The sequence below is a fragment of the Coregonus lavaretus genome (assembly GCF_964263955.1).
Source record: "Coregonus lavaretus genome assembly, chromosome: 11".
Taxonomy (NCBI): Eukaryota; Metazoa; Chordata; class Actinopteri; order Salmoniformes; family Salmonidae; genus Coregonus; species Coregonus lavaretus.
Genome location: NC_139998.1, coordinates 49,364,969 through 49,392,345, shown reverse-complemented (window position 1 = coordinate 49,392,345; position 27,377 = coordinate 49,364,969). Strand labels below are relative to the sequence as shown.

Genomic DNA, 27,377 nt, shown 5'->3' with positions numbered 1-27,377 from the left:
ACATAAAGCTGGAGCCTGAGGACAGTGTGTCCAAAATAGTACAAGCACAACATCACTATTAATCATAAAACACCTGAAGTTTATTTGAAAATTCTAAAGAAAAAGAACACACAAACACACAATGCCTCAGTGATTCACATAACTGTTTCACAGATCACAGAACTATATCAGGGTGTCATTTCTCAGGCAGAAATGTAGATACAAATAATGAAATCCTGTTCCCCAAACAAGTGCAAGAACCACAGAGTCAAGAATAGGTTAAATATACAAATAAAATAAAATCAATTAAAAACAATAGCACATACAGCTGGAGCCTGAGGACAGTATTAATCATAAAACACCGGACAAACAAAACACTGAGGACAAACAACACACAAACACACAATGCCTCAGTGATTCACAGAAGTATATCACAGATCACAGAACTATATCAGGGTGTCTCATGCAGCACTTTAAGTGGGGTTGCATAGTTTATTTGACTCCTGATACCTGGCATCTTTTAGCTTTCACCAGCGCATCAATATCAGGCGTCACATCCTGAGTGGCAGCCAACTTCAGGATGTGATTCAAGTGCTTGTGCGTGAGCCTTGAGCGCAGCTTTGTTTTATTCATGACGTTATCCATCTTTAATGACTTGCAACACAAAGCCTCCTGGTGCAAAATACAGTGAAAAGTCCAAAAATCACATCCTCCATTTGCAGATTGCACTTTCTCTCTGAACTTTGTCACAACGCCTGCTTTTTTCCCGATAATTGAGGGCGCACCATCTGTAGCCAGGCTGACAGCGCGGGACCAGTCCACTCCGACCCTGTCCAGCGCGCCGACGAGTGCAGTGAAAATATCAGCTGCTGTCGTTGTATCTGTCATCGGCACCAACTCCACGAACTCCTCGGTGACGGTCAATGTGTCATCAACTCCGCGGATGAAAATGGCCAGTTGTGCAACATCTGTAATGTCCATGCTTTCATCAATTGCAACCGAAAACGCAATAAATGACTTTACTTTTTGCTTCAACTGGCTGTCCAAATCCACTGAAAGATCGGAAATCCTGTCTGCAACTGTGTTTCTTGTCAGGCTGATATTTGCAAAAGCCTGGTGCTTTTCAGGGCACACAATCTCTGCTGCCTTCATCATGCATGTTTTTACAAATTCACCCTCACTAAATGGTTTTGAAGCCACTGCGATTTCATTAGCAATGAGGTAGCTAGCTTTCACTGCAGCGTCACTGATGTCTCGGCTGTGAGTAAACACAGACGGCTGTTTCTTCAGACCCACCAACAGTTCATTCACCTTCTCTCTTCTCCGCTGTCCTTGAAAGTTGTCATATTTGTCGGCATGAAGACTCACATAGTGGCGACGAAGGTTATATTCTTTCAGCACTGCAACATGCTGTGAACACACCAAACATACAGCTTTCCCATTCAATTCCGTGAATAAATAGAAGGATGACAATTTTTCTTGGAACACTCTGCACTCTGCGTCCACTTTTCTCTTTTTTGACAGAGACATATTGGGGCAATGAGGGTGCCAAAGCACATAATGTTAAAAGTAGAAGCCGTAATAAATATCGCGGGCAAAACAAAGTAGCTCATCCGGACTGGCTGCACTTGCTTGACCTATTTGCTCTGCCCCGGTATAAACAGTTTGCTTGCTTAACACAATTGCTATTGCGCCATCCAGTGGACACAATTGGAACAGCAGTTTCTTTTATTGAAAAATTGCAGCTCATTTTTATACTTTACAAAATCATCTCGCGGGCCGGATTAAACCCGTTTGCGGGCCTGATCCGGCCCGCGGGCCGGACGTTTGACACCCCTGAGCTAGAAAGTAACACACTGGCTATTGATAATACCCATTTTGTGTATACGTGACACTGGAATAATGTGTTAGCTAGTTGTTTCATTTAATCATGTCAGAGTATGGTACTAGCTAGCTCAGGGGTGGGCAAACCTTTTGGCTCAAGGGCCACATTGAGTTTTTGAAACCAAGTCAAGGGCCACATACTATATGCTTGACAAAACATGTGAAGTCTTTAATCATTTCACATTGACACGCAACTACTAGTGTACTGTAGGTGTACATATGCTTGCAGAACAATTCTACCCTTGTACCATCTCTACCCTTGTTTTTTGTGAACACATTTTTCACAACATTGATATCATTTATATCATCACAGACAGTCAAACACACACACCGATCCTGCATCTCTACCCTTGTAAAGTACAATCAAACTTATAGTCACAATATGCAAACTTGAAAATAGATATATATTATATGACTGGAGACATGCAAAATGTAACATACAATTTGAGTGAAACATATTGTAAGAGCATCCATTTAATTTGGAATGGTCTGTTTTTGAAAGCATATTAAGGAACAATTCTCATCTCCATTGTGAGCCATATTTACCGTTAAACAATCACCTCGGCCCAAATCTGACTGATTAGTTACTACCTGTATCCAAGTGCATTGCTGGATAATTCTCACTGCATAACCATCAGCATGAAAAAGCATAATCCTTGCCTACCCCAGTCACGGTTGTTCAAGTCTTAATGTGAAAAATGGGTCTGGTCACCTCTTTTGGCAAGGGCATCAAAGTCTGGTGTCATCTTTGATGTAGAGATTCTCAGAACAGCTGACAAGTGGTCATTTGTTAAATTTGACCTGTGACGGGATTTGTTGTAATACATGACTGAGAACGTTTGTGCACAAACATATGTGGACCCGAATAAAACAAGCATCCTTTGGGCGTGCTTTTTAATGTTTGGAAACGTTGTTTATAAATAAATAAATAAATAATATGCCATTTAGCAGACACTTTTATCCAAAGCGACTTACAGTCATGCGTGCATACATATTTTTTTGTGTATGGGTGGTCCCGGGGATCGAACCCACTACCTTGGCGTTACAAGCACCGTGCTCTACCAGCTGAGCTACAGAGGACCATTGACCATGTTTCTTTCAGTGAGCCATAGAATTGGTCTATTGTTGCTATTTTGTACTTCTCCTTCAAAGCACTGTCACATTGGATGTCGATGAGCTCCAAGTGTGTGTCTGGTGGGGCTTTCTCACTGTCGAAAGACAGGGGGCATGATACAAGCTCCAGCTCAGCATGCAGGTCGATCAAAGTGCTACTGTATGTCTCAGTGCGGCACTGCGATGTGGGCGCGTTCAGTGTTGCCGGTGTCGGAAAATGAGCTAGAGACCGGCTGCTCATTTGTCTGGAGAACAACATAATTTTGGCCTTGAATGCTTTCACGTTGGAATACAGTTAATGCACAAAAACACAATTTCCCTGCAGTTTCACATTTAGATCATTCAGATGCCCCAATATGTCCACACCGAAAGCAAAGTTGCCCAGCGAGTCTGTGTCTTTCAACTCGGAGAAGTCGTCGGCTTTACCAACCTTATCAAGGAACATACCTATCTCCCCTCTCAGTTCCCACACACGGCGAAATACTTTCCACAGGCTTAGCCAGCGCACATTTGAATGGTACAACAAGTCCTGGTGCTCTGCCTCTGTGTCATTGAGCAGCTGACTGAACTGAAGATGGTTAAGCCCCCTTGCCCGTATAAAGTTTACAAGTTTAACAACCACTTTGATAACATTTTCCAGCTTTAACACACTTTTAGCATGACGATCGAGATTATATTCCTTAAAAACGGCAACACTTTCTTGGCATATCAGACATACCGCCTTCTGTCCAATATTAGTAAAACATTATTTTGCTGTCCATTCTTCTTTAAACACATGATATTCAGAGTCCACTTTCCTCATTTTCGCAGCACTCATTTTTCACGTCAAAAGTCGTCAAGCAATGAAGTGGCTATGATGACTGAGCGCATTCTGAATCTGACTGTAGGCCCAAATCCAGAGCGCGCTGCCAGTCTACACCGCCATCTATTGGAGGTTGTTTAAATATCATGGAATCAGTCATTTTTGCCCCAAAATCGTAACTCAAATATAATAATATTTAAAACATTTAAAAATGTATCGCGGGCTGGATTGCCCCCCCCCACCTATCAGATCCTTTCAGATTTACAGGAGTGGGTGCGGGGCAGGAGCTAAGGGTTGATTTGGAATGCTTGCTAAATTTCACACATTCTTGACAGTATGCTGTGCTCTCTGAGGGTTTGCTGTTGTGTAATTTCAGTGCGAAACCTGCAGGCCCCCCTGAGAGAATGCCTCAGACGAATAAAGCGAATAGTTCTGCAGCAGGCGGCCCTGGGCAGGTGTCTGCCCTGGACCATTGTGAACCGCCGCCACCTCAAGCCGAGCCCAGGGACCTGGCCGCGGGGGACGGAGAGGATGGAGGAGAGGAAGACCAGGGAGACCTCCAGATCAACAAGTCACCCAGCGATCCCAAGAAGTACAGGTACGGTCTAAGATCAACTTGAAATTAATAACATTTATAAATTCAAATATATAGCTGCATAACTGTGTAAACCAGTAAATCATGGCATCATCTGAGTGATTGCGAATTTCTCTGTCCATCCCAGGTTGTGGTGTTTTCAGTTTCACTGAAGTAGAACTGGCTTATCATATTTTCATACATTTTGCTCGCTCTGCAGGTATATCGAGCTGACCAATGGCCTGAGAGTTCTTCTCATCTCAGACTTTAGTGGGTCAGACGGCAAGGACGCCTGTAGGGAGGAAGAGGAGGGGGCATCAGCGTCAGGAGGTGGAGAGGAAGCGGAAGAAGAGGGGAGGGCACAGAGGAGGAGGACGAGGTTGAGGAAGAGGAGCACGACAGTGACTTTGAGGAGAAGAGAAACCGAACAAAGGGAGCTCAGAGAAACAGGTTGGTGTCGCTGTGGTACAATACTATGGTACGATACTAGGCTAATGCTTTCACAGATGAATGACCCAACAGCTCAAAGAGAGAGCATAGCCACAAGGGTGCTATGCAAGCCAAGGTCAAATCATTACACAGTGATCTTCAGGTCTGAAAGTCAGAACTCTAGAAAGATGTCTGAGTTTCCGACTTGGAATTCCGAGTTTGATGACCGTTCAAAATGATTTTTCCCAGTCGGATCTCGTTTTTTTCAGTTCCCAGTTGTCTTGAACGCACTGAAGTCGGGAAGTTGGAGATTTCCGAGTTCCCAGTTGTTTTGAACACAGCATTAGTCTCAGCAGAGGGAGAGTAACAGAGGGTCCACCTCTCACGGTCCCTGCTCTCTCCTTCCTTTCCTCCAGTGACCAGAGAGAGGGGACACTGTCTTCCACTTGATGGTGAAACTCGAGTCGCACCGCATCTGAACAAATTCATGTTGTTCTTATGACCAGAGAAAGTTAAATATTCCTAGATATTAAGAGACATGACAAGCTGCGAATAATAATAAATAAAAACATAGACATGAACTCACTCATAAAAACAGCAGCTCTTTGCTGTATTCTTTGACAGTCCGTCTCTGGTCATGGTTTTAAAAGTTATTAAATCTCACGTAGGCTAGTATCAAACTTTGCTGTATCCTGGGTTGTGGAAGCTGAAGGAACGGTGAATTGAGCTATCCGATTGGCCAGCGCAGTAGGCAAACTCGATTTAGCCCCAGATCTCCCAGTCCGCCGGGCAGGCAGTTTGTCTTTTCAGACAAATTAAATGGTTCAATATGGGAACACTTTGCCTGCCCGGTGAGCAGGGCTTCTGAATCAAGTGCACCTACCGGCAACAGGGCTTCTGAATCAAGTGCACATACCGGCAACAGGGCTTCTGAATCAAGTGCACCTACCGCCAACAGGGCTGCTGAATCAAGTGCACCTACCGCCAACAGGGCTGCTGAATCAAGTGCACCTACCGCCAGCAGCGCAACACCAATAATATATAAAAGGAGCAGGCCTATATCGTTGGCTTTTCTCCAGAAATGTTTGGTGATCGACAAGGAATGCCTTGAAGATCGACCAGTCGATCGACCGATTGGTGACCACTGCTCTACAGAAAGTGTTCTAAAGAGTGGGGACTGATGGAATTTATTAAATGAAAGGGCGGGAGACGGGGGGCATGCATCCTCGTGTGTGTGTGTGTTTTCCTCATCCCTCCTGTGTCTCCCAGTCTGCAGCTGCTCTCTGTATCAATGTGGGGAGCTTCAGTGACCCAGAGGACCTTCCAGGAGGACAGTGAGTACTTCTGTACTGTAGCGCCACAGAATACTTTCTCAATCTAACACTACATTGGAACACTACCTATAAACTAACACTACATTGGAACACTACCTATAAACTAACACTACATTGGAACACTACCTATAAACTAACACTACATTGGAACACTACCTATAATCTAACACTACATTGGAACACTACCTATAATCTAACACTACATTGGAACACTACCTATAATCTAACACTACATTGGAACACTACCTATAATCTAACACTACATTGGAACACTACCTATAATCTAACACTACATTGGAACACTACCTATAATCTAACACTACATTGGAACACTACCTATAATCTAACACTACATTGGAACACTACCTATAATCTAACACTACATTGGAACACTACCTATAATCTAACACTACATTGGAACACTACCTATAAACTAACACTACATTGGAACACTACCTATAATCTAACACTACATTGGAACACTACCTATAATCTAACACTACATTGGAACACTACCTATAATCTAACACTACATTGGAACACTACCTATAATCTAACACTACATTGGAACACTACCTATAATCTAACACTACATTGGAACACTACCTATAAACTAACACTACATTGGAACACTACCTATAATCCAACACTACATTGGAACACTACCTATAATCTAACACTACATTGGAACACTACCTATAATCTAACACTACATTGGAACACTACCTATAATCTAACACTACATTGGAACACTACCTATAATCTAACACTACATTGGAACACTACCTATAAACTAACACTACATTGGAACACTGCCTATAAACTAACACTATCTATAAACTAACTGTCACGGTTTCGGCCGAGGCTGCCTCTCCTCCTTGTTCGGGCAGGCTTCGGCGCTCGTCGTCTCCGGAATTCTAGCTGCCACCGATAGATGTTTCATGTTCGTTTGCTTTTGTCTGTTTGTGTCACACCTGTTTCTGTTTTACGTAATTAGTGTCCTATAAGTTTCTCGTTGTGTTTGTCATGTGTTGTGTATGATTGTTTTTCGTCAGTGTTGTGTTTTGCTCGGTTGAGCATATTTTCTCCACTGCGCTGGAGCACAGTTGCACTTGTTCGTGCACCACTTCGTTTGTCGCACCTGTTTGTGCGCATTTGCCTTTTCGCCTTGTGCGTAGTTTAGCTGTTGGGCTTAGTTGTCCTGTTGCCTGTGTTGGGCCAGAAATACAGCATTTGGAACCTACCGTCGGCGTCCTGCATTTGATTTCCTACACTACACCTACACACGCCCTGACAGAATCATACACCAGTCATGGAATCAGCAGGAGCCGAAGCAGCCCAGACAAGACTGGAAGCCCAGGTTCGGGACCAGCAAGATCAACTCCTGCAGATGGGGAACGCCCTGCAGGAGGTGATTACCACACTCCGAGGCTGGGGTTCGCCTCCACCACCACCCGCCCTGCCAGCACCATCGGCCAGCCCGCCCATTCCAGCGCCGGAACCTCGAGGAGTCCGACTATCTCTCCCGAGGGCTTACGACGGGACAGCGGCTGGGTGTCAGGGATTCCTGCTCCAGGTAGAGCTATACCTGGCCACCGTGCACCCGGCACCTTCAGGGCATGAGAGCGTGTCCGCCCTGATCTCCTGCCTGGCCGGAAAAGCGTTGGAGTGGGCCAACGCGGAGTGGAGGAAGATCGACGCCACGACCATCACGTACACCGAGTTCTCCCGCCGCTTCAGGGCGGTGTTTGACCATCCCCCGGAGGGGAAAGCGGCGGGGGAGCGTCTGGTCTTCCTCCGACAGGGGAGGAGAAGTGCCCAGGAATTCGCGCTCGAATTCCGTACTCTGGCGGCAGATGCAGGGTGGAATGATCGGGCCCTCATCGATCTATACCGATGCAGCCTACGTGAGGACGTCCGTCGGGAGCTGGCGTGCAGGGACACCAGCCTCACTTTCGACCAGCTGGTGGATATGTCCATCAGGCTGGATACCCTGCTGGCTACCCGCGGACGTCTTGCGGAGGGTCCGTCCATTCCACCCTCCAGCGCCTCCGAGCCTTGTCCCATGGAGCTCGGGGGCGCTGGCGCTAGAGAGAGGAGGAGTCGGCAGGCTAGGGGGTCCATCCACTGCACCAACTGTGGTCGGGGAGGACACACCGCGGCTAGGTGCTGGGGATGGCCTCCTAGGGGAGATGACGACAGGCCCCGCACTGGGGATTCCTTCCAGGTGAGTAGGCGCCCCACTCACCCAGAGCTCTCTGTTGCCCATTTTTGTATGCCTGTATGTTTTCCACAGGTAGCACCTCATGCCCAGCATAAGGCGCTGGTAGATTCAGGCGCAGCTGGGAATTTTATTGATAAAAAGTTTTGTTTAGCGTTAGGGATTCCCCTCATTCCTGTTGATGTTCCTTTTCCCGTTCACGCCCTAGATAGTCGTCCGTTGGGTACGGGCTTGATCAGGGAGGTCACGGCGCCACTTAGGATGTGTGCGCAGGGGGATCATCAGGAGATGATTCAGCTGTTCCTGATTGACTCTCCTGCGTATCCGGTGGTGCTGGGCATGCCCTGGTTGAGTACCCATAACCCAGTGATTTCGTGGCAGGAGAGGGCTCTGATGGAGTGGTCTGCTCAGTGTGTGGGTAGATGTTTGGGCGTTTCCGTAGGGGCTACCTCGGTGGAGAGTCCAAACCAGGTGCCCGCATTGCACATTCCACCTGAGTATGGGGATTTGGCTATTGCGTTTAGTAAGGCGAGGGCGACGCGGTTGCCACCCCATAGGCAGGGGGATTGTGCGATAAACCTCCAGGCAGGAGCTGCGCTCCCACGGAGCCATGTGTATCCTCTGTCTCAGGAGGAGAAGAAAGCTATGGAGATTTACATAGACGAATCACTGAGACAAGGATACATACGGCCGTCCACTTCCCCCGCGTCCTCGAGTTTCTTTTTCGTGAAGAAAAAGGATGGTGGTTTGCGCCCATGCATCGATTACCGTGGTCTCAATCAGATTACGGTGAAGTATAGTTATCCACTCCCGCTGATTGCGACCATGACTGAGTCGTTGCATGGGGCGCGTTTCTTCACGAAACTAGATCTCAGGAGCGCGTACAACTTGGTGCGCATCAGGGAGAACGATGAATGGAAAACAGCCTTTAGTACCACCTCGGGCCATTACGAGTATCTGGTCATGCCATACGGGTTGATGAACGCTCCATCAGTTTTCCAATCATTTGTGGATGAGATCTTCAGGGACATGCAGGGGCAGGGGGTGGTGGTGTACATTGATGACATTCTCGTGTACTCACCTACCCGTGTCGAGCATGTAGCCCTGGTGCGCAAGGTGTTGCGGAGGCTGGTGGAGCACGACCTGTATGTGAAGGCAGAGAAGTGTCTGTTTTTCCAGGAGTCGGTCTCCTTTTTGGGTTATCAGTTGTCTGCGTCAGGGGTGAGGATGGAGGTAGATCGAGTGTCGGCCGTACGTAATTGGCAAACACCAACCACTGTGAAGGAGGTGCAGCAGTTTTTGGGGTTTGCAAATTACTACAGGAGGTTTATCCGGGGTTTTGGACAGGTGGCAGCTCCCATCACGTCTCTGTTGAAGGGGGGTCCGGTGCGTCTGCAGTGGTCGGCCGAGGCGGACAGGGCGTTTGGGAGGCTGAAGGACCTGTTTACCTCGGCCCCGGTGCTGGCGCACCCGGATCCCTCTTTGCCGTTCCAAGTAGAGGTGGATGCGTCGGAGGCCGGTTTAGGAGCCGTGCTTTCACAACGATCTGGCGCGCCACCTAAACTCCGCCCCTGTGCTTTTTACTCTAAGAAGCTCAGTCCGGCGGAGCGGAACTATGACGTAGGGGACAGGGAGCTGTTAGCCGTGGTACAGGCTCTAAAGGTGTGGAGGCACTGGCTTGAGGGGGCTCAACACCCTTTCCTCATTTTGACGGACCACCGTAACCTGGAGTACATCCGGGCGGCGAGGAGGCTGAACCCTCGCCAGGCAAGATGGAGTATGTTCTTGACCAGGTTTACGTTTAAGATCACGTACATCCCTGGGTCACAGAATGGCAAGGCAGATGCGCTGTCTCGGCGGTATGACGCGGAGGAGAGGTCCGTGGAGCCCACTCCCATACTGCCTGCGTCGTGTCTGGTGGCGCCGGTAGTGTGGGAGGTCGATGCTGAACTCGAGCGGGCGTTACGCACCGACCCTAGTCCATCACAGTGCCCGGAGGGTCGGAAGTACGTTCCGCTCGAGGTTCGGGATCGATTGATCTATTGGGCTCACACGTCACCCTCCTCTGGACATCCGGGTATCGGCCGGACAGTGCACTGTCTTAGTGCCAAGTACTGGTGGCCCACGTTGGCTAGGGATGTGAGGGTTTATGTTTCCTCCTGCTCGGTGTGCGCCCAGTGTAAGGCGCCTAGACATTTACCTAGGGGTAAGTTGCTACCCCTGCCCGTTCCACAACGGCCATGGTCCCACCTCTCAGTGGACTTCATAACAGACCTTCCCCTCTCCCAAGGGAATACCACCATCCTGGTCGTTGTGGACCGGTTCTCTAAGGCCTGTCGTTTGCTCCCCATGCCGGGTCTTCCTACGGCCCTGCAAACTGCCGAGGCACTGTTTACCCATGTGTTCCGGCACTACGGGGTGCCCGAGGACATTGTGGCTGATCGGGGTCCCCAATTCACCTCCAGGGTCTGGAGAGCGTTTATGGAGCGGTTGGGGGTCTCGGTGAGCCTCACCTCGGGCTACCACCCGGAGAGCAATGGGCAGGTGGAACGCGTAAACCAGGATGTGGGTAGGTTTCTCAGAACATACTGCCAGGACCGGCCGGAGGAGTGGTCAAGGTACGTTCCCTGGGCCGAGATGGCCCAGAATTCCCTACGCCATTCCTCCACGAACCTAACCCCATTTCAATGTGTGTTAGGTTACCAGCCGGTTCTGGCACCCTGGCAGCAGAGCCAGATCGAGGCTCCTGCGGTGGATGAGTGGGCGCGGCGCTCGGAGGAGACTTGGAACGCTGCACACGTCCACCTGCAGCGGGCCCTCCGACGTCAGAAGGCGAGCGCGGATCTCCACCGCAGTGAGGCACCGGTGTACGCACCTGGTGATCGAGTCTGGCTCTCTACCAGAAACCTGCCCCTCCGCCTGCCCTGTCGGAAACTGGGTCGGCGGTTTGTAGGGCCATTTAAAGTCCTGAGGAGGTTGAACGAGGTTTGTTATAGATTACAGCTTCCTGTGGAGTATAAGTGTATTAACCCCTCGTTCCATGTGTCCCTTCTCAGGCCGGTGGTAGCGGGCCCACTCCAAGAAGATGAGATCTTGGAGACTCCTCCGCCCCCGTTGGACATCGAGGGGGCACCGGCGTACTCCGTGAGATCCATCTTGGATTCGAGACGTCGGATGGGGGGTCTCCAGTATCTAGTGGAGTGGGAGGGGTACGGTCCGGAGGAGCGGTGCTGGGTGCCGAGGAGAGACGTGTTGGACCCGTCGCTCCTGACGGAGTTCCATCGGAGGCATCCGACGCGCCCTGCGCCGCGTCCCCCTGGCCGTCCCCGAGGCCGGAGTCGGCGCGCGTCTGGAGCCGCGCGTCAAGGGGGGGGTACTGTCACGGTTTCGGCCGAGGCTGCCTCTCCTCCTTGTTCGGGCAGGCTTCGGCGCTCGTCGTCTCCGGAATTCTAGCTGCCACCGATAGATGTTTCATGTTCGTTTGCTTTTGTCTGTTTGTGTCACACCTGTTTCTGTTTTACGTAATTAGTGTCCTATAAGTTTCTCGTTGTGTTTGTCATGTGTTGTGTATGATTGTTTTTCGTCAGTGTTGTGTTTTGCTCGGTTGAGCATATTTTCTCCACTGCGCTGGAGCACAGTTGCACTTGTTCGTGCACCACTTCGTTTGTCGCACCTGTTTGTGCGCATTTGCCTTTTCGCCTTGTGCGTAGTTTAGCTGTTGGGCTTAGTTGTCCTGTTGCCTGTGTTGGGCCAGAAATACAGCATTTGGAACCTACCGTCGGCGTCCTGCATTTGATTTCCTACACTACACCTACACACGCCCTGACACTAACACTACATTGGAACACTACCTATAATCTAACACTACATTGGAACACTACCTATAATCTAACACTACATTGGAACACTACCTATAAACTAACACTACATTGGAACACTACCTATAATCTAACACTACATTGGAACACTACCTATAATCTAACACTACATTGGAACACCACCTATAATCTAACACTACATTGGAACACTACCTATAATCTAACACTACCTATAATCTAACACTACATTGGAACACTACCTATAAACTAACACTACATTGGAACACTACCTATAATCTAACACTACATTGGAACACTACCTATAATCTAACACTACATTGGAACACTACCTATAATCTAACACTACATTGGAACACTACCTATAATCTAACACTACATTGGAACACTACCTATAATCTAACACTACATTGGAACACTACCTATAAACTAACACTACATTGGAACACTGCCTATAAACTAACACTATCTATAAACTAACACTACATTGGAACACTACCTATAATCTAACACTACATTGGAACACTACCTATAATCTAACACTACATTGGAACGCTACCTATAAACTAACACTACATTGGAACACTACCTATAATCTAACACTACATTGGAACACTACCTATAATCTAACACTACATTGGAACACTACCTATAATCTAACACTACATTGGAACACTACCTATAATCTAACACTACCTATAATCTAACACTACATTGGCACACTACCTATAAACTAACACTACATTGGAACACTACCTATAATCTAACACTACATTGGAACACTACCTATAATCTAACACTACATTGGAACACTACCTATAATCTAACACTACATTGGAACACTATCTATAATCTAACACTACATTGGAACACTACCTATAATCTAACACTACAATGGAACACTACCTATAATCTAACACTACATTGGAACACTACCTATAAACTAACACTACATTGGAACACTACCTATAATCTAACACTACATTGGAACACTACCTATAATCTAACACGACATTGGAACACTACCTATGATCTAACACTACATTGGAACACTACCTATAATCTAACACTACATTGGAACACTACCTATAAACTAACACTACATTGGAACACTACCTATAATCTAACACTACATTGGAACACTACCTATAATCTAACACTACATTGGAACACTACCTATAATCTAACACTACATTGGAACACTACCTATAATCTAACACTACATTGGAACACTACCTATAATCTAACACTACATTGGAACACTACCTATAATCTAACACTACATTGGAACACTACCTATAATCTAACACTACCTATAATCTAACACTACATTGGAACACTACCTATAAACTAACACTACATTGGAACACTACCTATAATCTAACACTACATTGGAACACTACCTATAATCTAACACTACCTATAATCTAACACTACATTGGAACACTACCTATAAACTAACACTACATTGGAACACTACCTATAATCTAACACTACATTGGAACACTACCTATAATCTAACACTACATTGGAACACTACCTATAATCTAACACTACATTGGAACACTACCTATAAACTAACACTACATTGGAACACTACCTATAAACTAACACTACATTGGAACACTACCTATAATCTAACACTACATTGGAACACTACCTATAATCTAACACTACATTGGAACACTACCTATAATCTAACACTACATTGGAACACTACCTATAATCTAACACTACCTATAATCTAACACTACATTGGAACACTACCTATAAACTAACACTACATTGGAACACTACCTATAAACTAACACTACATTGGAACACTACCTATAATCTAACACTACATTGGAACACTACCTATAAACTAACACTACATTGGAACACTACCTATAATCTAACACTACATTGGAATACTACCTATAATCTAACACTACATTGGAACACTACCTATAATCTAACACTACATTGGAACACTACCTATAAACTAACACTACATTGGAACACTACCTATAATCTAACACTACATTGGAACACTACCTATAAACTAACACTACATTGGAACACTACCTATAAACTAACACTACATTGGAACACTACCTATAATCTAACACTACATTGGAACACTACCTATAATCTAACACTACATTGGAACACTACCTATAATCTAACACTACATTGGAACACTACCTATAAACTAACACTACATTGGAACAATACCTATAATCTAACACTACATTGGAACACTACCTATAATCTAACACTACATTGGAACACTACCTATAAACTAACACTACATTGGAACACTACCTATAATCTAACACTACATTGGAACACTACCTATAAACTAACACTACATTGGAACACTACCTATAATCTAACACTACATTGGAACACTACCTATAATCTAACACTACCTATAATCTAACACTACATTGGAACACTACCTATAAACTAACACTACACTGGAACACTACCTATAATCTAACACTACATTGGAACACTACCTATAAACTAACACTACATTGGAACACTACCTATAATCTAACACTACATTGGAACACTACCTATAATCTAACACTACCTATAATCTAACACTACATTGGAACACTACCTATAATCTAACACTACCTATAAACTAACACTACATTGGAACACTACCTATAATCTAACACTACATTGGAACACTACCTATAATCTAACACTACCTATAATCTAACACTACATTGGAACGCTACCTATAAACTAACACTACATTGGAACACTACCTATAAACTAACACTACATTGGAACACTACCTATAATCTAACACTACATTGGAACACTACCTATAATCTAACACTACCTATAAACTAACACTACATTGGAACACTACCTATAATCTAACACTACATTGGAACACTACCTATAATCTAACACTACCTATAATCTAACACTACATTGGAACACTACCTATAAACTAACACTACATTGGAACACTACCTATAATCTAACACCACATTGGAACACTACCTATAATCTAACACTACATTGGAACACTACCTATAATCTAACACTACATTGGAACACTACCTATAATCTAACACTACATTGGAACACTACCTATAATCTAACACTACATTGGAACACTACCTATAAACTAACACTACATTGGAACACTACCTATAATCTAACACTACATTGGAACACTACCTATAATCTAACACTACATTGGAACACTACCTATAATCTAACACTACATTGGAACACTACCTATAATCTAACACTACCTATAAACTAACACTACATTGGAACACTACCTATAATCTAACACTACATTGGAACACTACCTATAATCTAACACTACCTATAATCTAACACTACATTGGAACACTACCTATAATCTAACACTACATTGGAACACTACCTATAATCTAACACTACATTGGAACACTACCTATAATCTAACACTACATTGGAACACTACCTATAATCTAACACTACATTGGAACACTACCTATAAACTAACACTACATTGGAACACTACCTATAATCTAACACTACATTGGAACACTACCTATAAACTAACACTACATTGGAACACTACCTATAAACTAACACTACATTGGAACACTACCTATAATCTAACACTACATTGGAACACTACCTATAATCTAACACTACATTGGAACACTACCTATAATCTAACACTACATTGGAACACTACCTATAAACTAACACTACATTGGAACAATACCTATAATCTAACACTACATTGGAACACTACCTATAATCTAACACTACATTGGAACACTACCTATAAACTAACACTACATTGGAACACTACCTATAATCTAACACTACATTGGAACACTACCTATAAACTAACACTACATTGGAACACTACCTATAATCTAACACTACATTGGAACACTACCTATAATCTAACACTACCTATAATCTAACACTACATTGGAACACTACCTATAAACTAACACTACACTGGAACACTACCTATAATCTAACACTACATTGGAACACTACCTATAAACTAACACTACATTGGAACACTACCTATAATCTAACACTACATTGGAACACTACCTATAATCTAACACTACCTATAATCTAACACTACATTGGAACACTACCTATAATCTAACACTACCTATAAACTAACACTACATTGGAACACTACCTATAATCTAACACTACATTGGAACACTACCTATAATCTAACACTACCTATAATCTAACACTACATTGGAACGCTACCTATAAACTAACACTACATTGGAACACTACCTATAAACTAACACTACATTGGAACACTACCTATAATCTAACACTACATTGGAACACTACCTATAATCTAACACTACCTATAAACTAACACTACATTGGAACACTACCTATAATCTAACACTACATTGGAACACTACCTATAATCTAACACTACCTATAATCTAACACTACATTGGAACACTACCTATAAACTAACACTACATTGGAACACTACCTATAATCTAACACCACATTGGAACACTACCTATAATCTAACACTACATTGGAACACTACCTATAATCTAACACTACATTGGAACACTACCTATAATCTAACACTACATTGGAACACTACCTATAATCTAACACTACATTGGAACACTACCTATAAACTAACACTACATTGGAACACTACCTATAATCTAACACTACATTGGAACACTACCTATAATCTAACACTACATTGGAACACTACCTATAATCTAACACTACATTGGAACACTACCTATAATCTAACACTACCTATAAACTAACACTACATTGGAACACTACCTATAATCTAACACTACATTGGAACACTACCTATAATCTAACACTACCTATAATCTAACACTACATTGGAACACTACCTATAATCTAACACTACATTGGAACACTACCTATAATCTAACACTACATTGGAACACTACCTATAATCTAACACTACATTGGAACACTACCTATAAACTAACACTACACTGGAACACTACCTATAAACTAACACTACATTGGAACACTACCTATAAACTAACACTACATTGGAACACTACCTATAATCTAACACTACATTGGAACACTACCTATAATCTAACACTACATTGGAACACTACCTATAATCTAACACTACATTGGAACACTACCTATAAACTAACACTACATTGGAACACTATCTATAAACTAACACTACATTGGAACACTACCTATAAACTAACACTACATTGGAACACTACCTATAATCTAACACTACCTATAATCTAACACTACCTATAATCTAACACTACATTGGAACACTACCTATAAACTAACACTACATTGGAACACTACCTATAATCTAACACTACCTATAATCTAACACTACATTGGAACACTACCTATAATCTAACACTACCTATAATCTAACACTACATTGGAACACTACCTATAAACTAACACTACATTGGAACACTACCTATAAACTAACACTACACTGGAACACTACCTATAAACTAACACTACATTGGAACACTACCTATAATCTAACACTACCTATAATCTAACACTACATTGGAACACTACCTATAAACTAACACTACCTATAATCTAACACTACATTGGAACACTACCTATAAACTAACACTACCTATAAACTAACACTACATTGGAACACTACCTATAATCTAACACTACATTGGAACACTACCTATAATCTAACACTACATTGGAACACTACCTATAATCTAACACTACATTGGAACACTATCTATAATCTAACACTACATTGGAACACTACCTATAATCTAACACTACATTGGAACACTACCTATAAACTAACACTACATTGGAACACTACCTATAATCTAACACTACATTGGAACACTACCTATAAACTAACACTACATTGGAACACTACCTATAATCTAACACTACATTGGAACACTACCTATAATCTAACACTACATTGGAACACTACCTATAATCTAACACTACATTGGAACACTACCTATAATCTAACACTACATTGGAACACTACCTATAATCTAATACTACATTGGAACACTACCTATAATCTAACACTACTGTCACGATCGTCATACACAGAGGACCAAGGCGCAGCGTGGAATGCGAACATACTTTTAATTTGAATGATCACACGAACAAAACAAACGATACGAAACGTGAAGTCCTTGGTTACAATACAAACCATACGGAACAAGATCCCACAACACACTGTGGAAAACAGGCTGCCTAAGTATGGGTCCCAATCAGAGACAACAAGCAACAGCTGATTCACGTTGCCTCTGATTGAGAACCACACCGGCCAACATAGAAACAAATGAACTACAATATCACCCTAGCACACAAAACACAAAGAAACAACACACCCTGGCTCAACATAACAGAGTCCCAGAGCCAGGGCGTGACAGTACCCCCCCCCAAAGGCGCGGACTGCGACCGCGCCAAACATAAACCGAACAGGGGAGGGCCGGGTGGGCATTCCTCCTCGGAGGCGGTTCCGGCTCCGGGCATGACCCCCACTCCCTCTCTAACCCCCCAAAGCGCCCCTGGTCCGGTCTGGCCCTGCTGGCCGGAGCTGGACTGAACACTGGTGGAGCGGATTGCTCTAGCTCCGGAGTGGAGCAGCTGACCGGTGCCGGACCAGGCACCGGTGGGACAGGCACGGGCTGTGCCGGACTGACGACGCGCACCACAGGCTTGGTGCGGGGAGCAGGGACGGGCCGGACCGGGCTGACGAAGCGCACCACTGGTTTGGTGCGGGGAGCAGGAACAGGCCGGACCGGGCTGACGACTCGCACCATTGGCTTGGTGCGGGGAGCAGGGACGGGCCGAACCGGGCTGACGAAGCGCACCACTGGTTTGGTGCGGGGAGCAGGGACGGGCCGAACCGGGCTGACGACGCGCATCACTGGCTTGGTGCGGGGAGCAGGAACAGGCCGGACCGGGCTGACGACGCGCACCATTGGCTTGGTGCGGGGAGCAGGGACGGGCCGAACCGGGCTGACGAAGCGCACCACTGGTTTGGTGCGAGGGGCAGGAACAGGCCGGACCGGGCTGGCGACGCGCACCACAGGCTTGGTGCGAGGGGCAGGAACATGCCGGACCGGGCTGGCGACGCGCACCACAGGCTCGGTGCGAGGGACAGGAACAAGCCGGACCGTACTGGGGACACACACCACTGGCCCTACGCGGGGATCAGGAACGGGCCGGACCGGACTGGCAACACACCCCAGTACCTCTCGCCGTGCCTCTACATCCTCCTTCCCCCTGGTGACCAGTGACTCCCGTAACCTGGCGGCCTCCTGCTGCCCCGTCGTCCACGGCGTGAGCCCCCCCCTAAAAATGTTCTGGGCGTCTCTCCTCCCCGTGGGCCAGGCCTCCATGGCTCTCGCCAGACTCTCGCTCCTCTGCTCCCAAGTCCAGCCTCTCTCCTCCTCCCGTGGCTTGACCCAGTCGAGGTTGATGTTCGTTAGAGTCCTCTCTGGCGTTGGCTCCTGGACACGCTGCTTGGTCCAGTAGGGGTGGGATCTTCTGTCACGATCGTCATACACAGAGGACCAAGGCGCAGCGTGGAATGCGAACATACTTTTAATATTGAATGATCACACGAACAAAACAACAAACGATACGAACCGTGAAGTCCTTGGTTACAATACAAACCATACGGAACAAGATCCCACAACACACTGTGGAAAACAGGCTGCCTAAGTATGGTTCCCAATCAGAGACAACAAGCAACAGCTGATTCACGTTGCCTCTGATTGAGAACCACACCGGCCAACATAGAAACAAATGAACTAGAATATCACCCTAGCACACAAAACACAAAGAAACAACATACCCTGGCTCAACATAACAGAGTCCCAGAGCCAGGGCGTGACAGTACCCCCCCCCCCAAAGGCGCGGACTGCGACCGCGCCAAACATAAACCGAACAGGGGAGGGCCGGGTGGGCATTCCTCCTCGGAGGCGGTTCCGGCTCCGGGCATGACCCCCACTCACTCTCTAACCCCCCAAAGCGCCCCTGGTCCGGTCTGGCCCTGCTGGCCGGAGCTGGACTGAACACTGGTGGAGCGGATTGCTCTAGCTCCGGTGTGGAGCAGCTGACCCATGCCGGACCAGGCACCGGTGGAACAGGCACGGGCTGTGCCGGACTGACGACGCGCACCGCAGGCTTGGTGCGGGGAGCAGGGACGGGCCGGAACGGGCTGACGAAGCGCACCACTGGTTTGGTGCGGGGAGCAGGAACAGGCCGGACCGGGCTGACGACGCGCACCATTGGCTTGGTGCGGGGAGCAGGGACGGGCCGAACCGGGCTGACGAAGCGCACCACTGGTTTGGTGCGGGGAGCAGGGACGGGCCGAACCGGGCTGACGACGCGCATCACTGGCTTGGTGCGGGGAGCAGGAACAGGCCGGACCGGGCTGACGACGCGCACCATTGGCTTGGTGCGGGGAGCAGGGACGGGCCGAACCGGGCTGACGAAGCGCACCACTGGCTTGGTGCGGGGAGCAGGGACGGGCCAAACCGGGCTGACGAAGCGCACCACTGGTTTGGTGCGAGGGGCAGGAACAGGCCGGACCGGGCTGGCGACGCGCACCACAGGCTTGGTGCGAGGGGCAGGAACATGCCGGACCGGGCTGGCGACGCGCACCACAGGCTCGGTGCGAGGGACAGGAACAAGCCGGACCGTACTGGGGACACACACCACTGGCCCTACGCGGGGATCAGGAACGGGCCGGACCGGACTGGCAACACACCCCAGTACCTCTCGCCGTGCCTCTACATCCTCCTTCCCCCTGGTGACCAGTGACTCCCGTAACCTGGCGGCCTCCTGCTGCCCCGTCGTCCACGGCGTGAGCCCCCCCCTAAAAATGTTCTGGGCGTCTCTCCTCCCCGTGGGCCAGGCCTCCATGGCTCTCGCCAGACTCTCGCTCCTCTGCTCCCAAGTCCAGCCTCTCTCCTCCTCCCGTGGCTTGACCCAGTCGAGGTTGATGTTCGTTAGAGTCCTCTCTGGCGTTGGCTCCTGGACACGCTGCTTGGTCCAGTAGGGGTGGGATCTTCTGTCACGATCGTCATACACAGAGGACCAAGGCGCAGCGTGGAATGCGAACATACTTTTAATATTGAATGATCACACGAACAAAACAACAAACGATATGAACCGTGAAGTCCTTGGTTACAATACAAACCATACGGAACAAGATCCCACAACACACTGTGGAAAACAGGCTGCCTAAGTATGGTTCCCAATCAGAGACAACAAGCAACAGCTGATTCACGTTGCCTCTGATTGAGAACCACACCGGCCAACATAGAAACAAATGAACTAGAATATCACCCTAGCACACAAAACACAAAGAAATAACACACCCTGGCTCAACATAACAGAGTCCCAGAGCCAGGGCGTGACAGTACCCCCCCCCCCCCAAAGGCGCGGACTGCGACCGCGGCAAACATAAACCGAACAGGGGAGGGCCGGGTGGGCATTCCTCCTCGGAGGCGGTTCCGGCTCCGGGCATGACCCCCACTCACTCTCTAACCCCCCAAAGCGCCCCTGGTCCGGTCTGGCCCTGCTGGCCGGAGCTGGACTGAACACTGGTGGAGCGGATTGCTCTAGCTCCGGAGTGGAGCAGCTGACCGGTGCCGGACCAGGCACCGGTGGAACAGGCACGGGCTGTGCCGGACTGACGACGCGCACCACAGGCTTGGTGCGGGGAGCAGGGACGGGCCGGAACGGGCTGACGAAGCGCACCACTGGTTTGGTGCGGGGAGCAGGAACAGGCCGGACCGGGCTGACGACGCGCACCATTGGCTTGGTGCGGGGAGCAGGGACGGGCCGAACCGGGCTGACGAAGCGCACCACTGGTTTGGTGCGGGGAGCAGGGACGGGCCGAACCGGGCTGACGACGCGCATCACTGGCTTGGTGCGGGGAGCAGGAACAGGCCGGACCGGGCTGACGACGCGCACCATTGGCTTGGTGCGGGGAGCAGGGACGGGCCGAACCGGGCTGACGAAGCGCACCACTGGCTTGGTGCGGGGAGCAGGGACGGGCCGAACCGGGCTGACGAAGCGCACCACTGGCTTGGTGCGGGGAGCAGGGACGGGCCGAACCGGGCTGACGAAGCGCACCACTGGTTTGGTGCGAGGGGCAGGAACAGGCCGGACCGGGCTGGCGACGCGCACCACAGGCTTGGTGCGAGGGCGGCATCCTGCTGCCCCGTCGTCCACGGCGTGAGCCCCCCCCTAAAAATGTTCTGGGCGTCTCTCCTCCCCGTGGGCCAGGCCTCCATGGCTCTCGCCAGACTCTCGCTCCTCTGCTCCCAAGTCCAGCCTCTCTCCTCCTCCCGTGGCTTGACCCAGTCGAGGTTGATGTTCGTTAGAGTCCTCTCTGGCGTTGGCTCCTGGACACGCTGCTTGGTCCAGTAGGGGTGGGATCTTCTGTCACGATCGTCATACACAGAGGACCAAGGCGCAGCGTGGAATGCGAACATACTTTTAATATTGAATGATCACACGAACAAAACAACAAACGATACGAACCGTGAAGTCCTTGGTTACAATACAAACCATACGGAACAAGATCCCACAACACACTGTGGAAAACAGGCTGCCTAAGTATGGTTCCCAATCAGAGACAACAAGCAACAGCTGATTCACGTTGCCTCTGATTGAGAACCACACCGGCCAACATAGAAACAAATGAACTAGAATATCACCCTAGCACACAAAACACAAAGAAATAACACACCCTGGCTCAACATAACAGAGTCCCAGAGCCAGGGCGTGACAACTACCTATAATCTAACACTACATTGGAACACTACCTATAATCTAACACTACATTGGAACACTACCTATAATCTAACACTACATTGGAACACTACCTATAAACTAACACTACATTGGAACACTCCCTATAAACTAACACTACATTGGAACACTACCTATAATCTAACACTACATTGGAACACTACCTATAATCTAACACTCTCTATAATCTAACACTACATTGGAACACTACCTATAATCTAACACTACATTGGAACACTACCTATAATCTAACACTACATTGGAACACTACCTATAATCTAACACTACATTGGAACACTGCCTATAATCTAACACTACATTGGAACACTACCTATAATCTTACACTACATTGGAACACTACCTATAATCTAACACTACATTGGAACACTGCCTATAATCTAACACTACATTGGAACACTACCTATAATCTAACACTACATTGGAACACTACCTATAATCTAACACTACATTGGAACACTACCTATAAACTAACACTACATTGGAACACTACCTATAATCTAACACTACCTATAAACTAACACTACATTGGAACACTACCTATAAACTAACACTACATTGGAACACTACCTATAATCTAACACTACATTGGAACACTACCTATAATCTAACACTACATTGGAACACTACCTATAATCTAACACTACATTGGAACACTACCTATAATCTAACACTACATTGGAACACTACCTATAATCTAACACTACATTGGAACACTACCTATAAACTAACACTACATTGGAACACTACCTATAATCTAACACTATCTATAATCTAACACTACATTGGAACACTACCTATAATCTAACACTACATTGGAACACTACCTATAATCTAACACTACTGTCACGATCGTCATACACAGAGGACCAAGGCGCAGCGTGGAATGCGAACATACTTTTAATTTGAATGATCACACGAACAAAACAAACGATACGAAACGTGAAGTCCTTGGTTACAATACAAACCATACGGAACAAGATCCCACAACACACTGTGGAAAACAGGCTGCCTAAGTATGGTGCCCAATCAGAGACAACAAGCAACAGCTGATTCACGTTGCCTCTGATTGAGAACCACACCGGCCAACATAGAAACAAATGAACTAGAATATCACCCTAGCACACAAAACACAAAGAAACAACACACCCTGGCTCAACATAACAGAGTCCCAGAGCCAGGGCGTGACAACTACCTATAATCTAACACTACATTGGAACACTACCTATAATCTAACACTACATTGGAACACTACCTATAATCTAACACTACATTGGAACACTACCTATATTCTAACACTACATTGGAACACTACCTATAATCTAACACTACATTGGAACACTACCTATAATCTAACACTATCTATAATCTAACACTACATTGGAACACTACCTATAAACTAACACTACATTGGAACACTACCTATAATCTAACACTACATTGGAACACTACCTATAATCTAACACTACATTGGAACACTACCTATAATCTAACACTACATTGGAACACTACCTATAATCTAACACTACATTGGAACACTACCTATAAACTAACACTACATTGGAACACTACCTATAATCTAACACTACATTGGAACACTACCTATAATCTAACACTACATTGGAACACTACCTATAAACTAACACTACATTGGAACACTACCTATAATCCAACACTACATTGGAACACTACCTATAAACTAACACTACATTGGAACACTACCTATAATCTAACACTACATTGGAACACTACCTATAATTTAGATGTTTGTCTGTGTGCCTGTCTTTCTCTCCATTTCTCTACCTGGTCTTCCCTAAAATCTCTTGACTCTCTTCTCTCTCTCGTTCTCTCTTTTTCAGTGGTGTTCATGGGCAATGAGAAGTACCCTGCTGAGAACGGCTTCGATGCCTTCCTAAAGAAGCACGGCGGCAGCGACAACGCCTCCACCGACTGCGAGAGGACCATCTTCCAATTTGACGTCCAGAGGAAGTATTTCCGCGAGGCACTCGACAGGTGAGCCAAGCTGCCCTAAATGGACAGTTCAGCCCGAAACCAACATTTTGTTGCATGTTTTCATGCCTCAAAAGTGGTCCTAAATGTAACTTAATTCGTTTCAAAACGCTTTGCAACGAAAAAGTAAAACCAGGTAGATACCTCCCCGTTTCAGACCATTTTCCTTAATTTGTTGCCAAATGAATAAGATCCCAGGTGTGCAGTTCGTCATTGGATGATCTCTCCAATTCCTAGATGGGCCCAGTTCTTCATCTGCCCCCTGATGATCGAGGACGCCATTGACAGAGAGGTGGAGGCAGTGGACAGTGGTGAGTCAGGGAGTAGCACTAGTAGTAGGAGGAAACTACCAGCCTTGTCTCAATAGTCTAGAGGTCTCCTCCCCCTTTCTCCTTCGTCTGCTCCGTTTGGTTTCAAACAGTTGGTCAGCATGAATGATGGACACGAGATGAAAAGAGACCCCTGTAAACAACTGAGACCCTCCCCATCTCCCATGTTCTCTCTGTTTTTTCTTTCTCTCTCATCTTTCTCTCTCTTCTCTCTCTCTCACTAGTCTCACTCTCTCTAGTCTCTCTCTCTCGCTAGTCTCTCTCTCTCTAGTCTCTCTCTCTTTCTCCAGTGTCTCTCTCTCTGGTCTCTCTCTCTAGTCTCTCTCTTGCCGGTCTCTCTCTCTCCGGTCTCTCTCTCTCTGTCTGGACTCTCTCTAGTCTCTCTCTCTCTAGTCTCTCATCTCTCTCTAGTCGCTCTCTCTCTAGTCTCTCTCGCTCTCTCTCTCGCTCTCTCTCTAGTCTCTCTCTCTCTCTCTCTCTCTCTCTCTCTCTCTCTCTCTCTCTCTCTCTCTCTCTCTCTCTCTCTCTCCGGTCTCTCTCTCTCTGTGGTCTCTCTCTCTAACTCTCTCTCTCTCTCTCTCTCTCTCTCTCTGGTCTCTCTCTCTGGTCTCGGTCTGGACTCTCTCGTCTCTCTCTCTCTGTCTGGACTCTCTCTGTAGTCTCGCTCTCTCCGGTCTCTCTCTCTCTGGATTGTCAATGCCTCTCCCTTTGATGTGCAGAGTACCAACTGGCTCGGCCGTCAGACTCCCACCGCAAGGAGATGCTGTTCGGAAGCCTGGCCAAGCCCAAGCACCCCATGGGCAAGTTCTGCTGTGGTGAGGATACACAGATACACACAGCTATGTCCCAATGATATCTTCTTCCTCCCAAAGTCTGCACTTTTTCACTTCCCTTTCCTAGCCCATGACTCCACCAATCCAATGTTTTAAGATTTGTGGGAAGTAGTGAACAAGTATACACTTCATGAAAAGGGAGATATTATTGGGACGCACCCATAGAGTACTAGTCTGGTAGGGGTTTGAATGTGCTACCCTGGTACCATAGGCTTCCATTGTTTGACAAACATTCTAATTCTAGTTATCCTGCTGGTAAAACAAATAGTTGTATGTATTTTCATGTGGACTGTCTTTTTCATTTGGACTGTCCTGCTTGTAAATGTCCCTAAGATCGTCAAGTGATGTCTGGCTTTAAATATGCACACACTGAGCATGTATTACATAGCTATGGATGGTAGTGTCGATCTCAGCATGTTTAATAATGCTGAAGAACGGTGTATAAACGTTTAATAACTTAAATAACTGTGTAATGACGGTGTGAAAGCATTCATAAAAGTTGTAATAACGGATATGTCATGTCCTTGGTCTCCTCCAGGAAATGCTCAGACTCTGAAGCACGAGCCCAGAGAGAAGCAGATCAACACCTACCAGCGTCTGTGAGACTTCTGGAAAAGATACTACTCTGCCCACTACATAACCCTCACAGTGCAGTCCAAAGGTAGCTGGCCAACCGGCCAAACACAAAGGATCCCGTCTCCTTTACTGAAATGAATGAGGATTGTAGTCAGTCTATTGAAATGAATGAGGATTGTAGTCAGTCTATTGAAATGAATGACGATTGTAGTCAGTCTACAAAAATGAGTGAGGATTTTAGTCAGTCTACCAAAATGAGTGAGGATCAGTCTACTGAAATTAACTGGACTCAACTGCTCTTGTCTGGCTATCAGAGACACTGAACACACTGGAGGAATGGGTTAGAGAGATCTTCAGCAAGGTGCCCAACAAGTAAGCACACACGGCCACACGCACACACACGTACTCACTCAAAACACTGTCAAATAAAACATTCTGTGTATTTTCACGTTTTGTTTCCAGTGCTCTACCAAGACCTGACTTCTCTGACCTCCAGGACCCATTCGACACCAGCCTTCAACAAGCTGTACAGAGGTACACAGGCTTTAAATGAACATTTATACGTGTCATCATATCAACCTGTACTAACTCGATGTACCAATTCCTCAATTT

The 27,377-nt window shown here is 46.5% G+C and overlaps 1 pseudogene across 1 annotated transcript in view; it reads left to right on the top strand.

Annotated features, from left to right (window-relative positions):
• Positions 1–3,490: 3,490 nt before the first annotated feature.
• The window catches only part of LOC311137573 (nardilysin-like), a 33,790-nt pseudogene continuing 9,903 nt past the window's right edge, over positions 3,491–27,377 (top strand). Inside the window, exons 1-10 of the transcript in view lie at positions 3,491–3,570; positions 4,155–4,376; positions 4,573–4,806; positions 6,051–6,132; positions 24,877–25,030; positions 25,265–25,338; positions 26,076–26,171; positions 26,728–26,850; positions 27,080–27,137; positions 27,228–27,299. The product of the transcript in view is annotated as a nardilysin-like (transcript). The remainder of the gene's footprint in view (positions 3,571–4,154; positions 4,377–4,572; positions 4,807–6,050; positions 6,133–24,876; positions 25,031–25,264; positions 25,339–26,075; positions 26,172–26,727; positions 26,851–27,079; positions 27,138–27,227; positions 27,300–27,377) is intronic.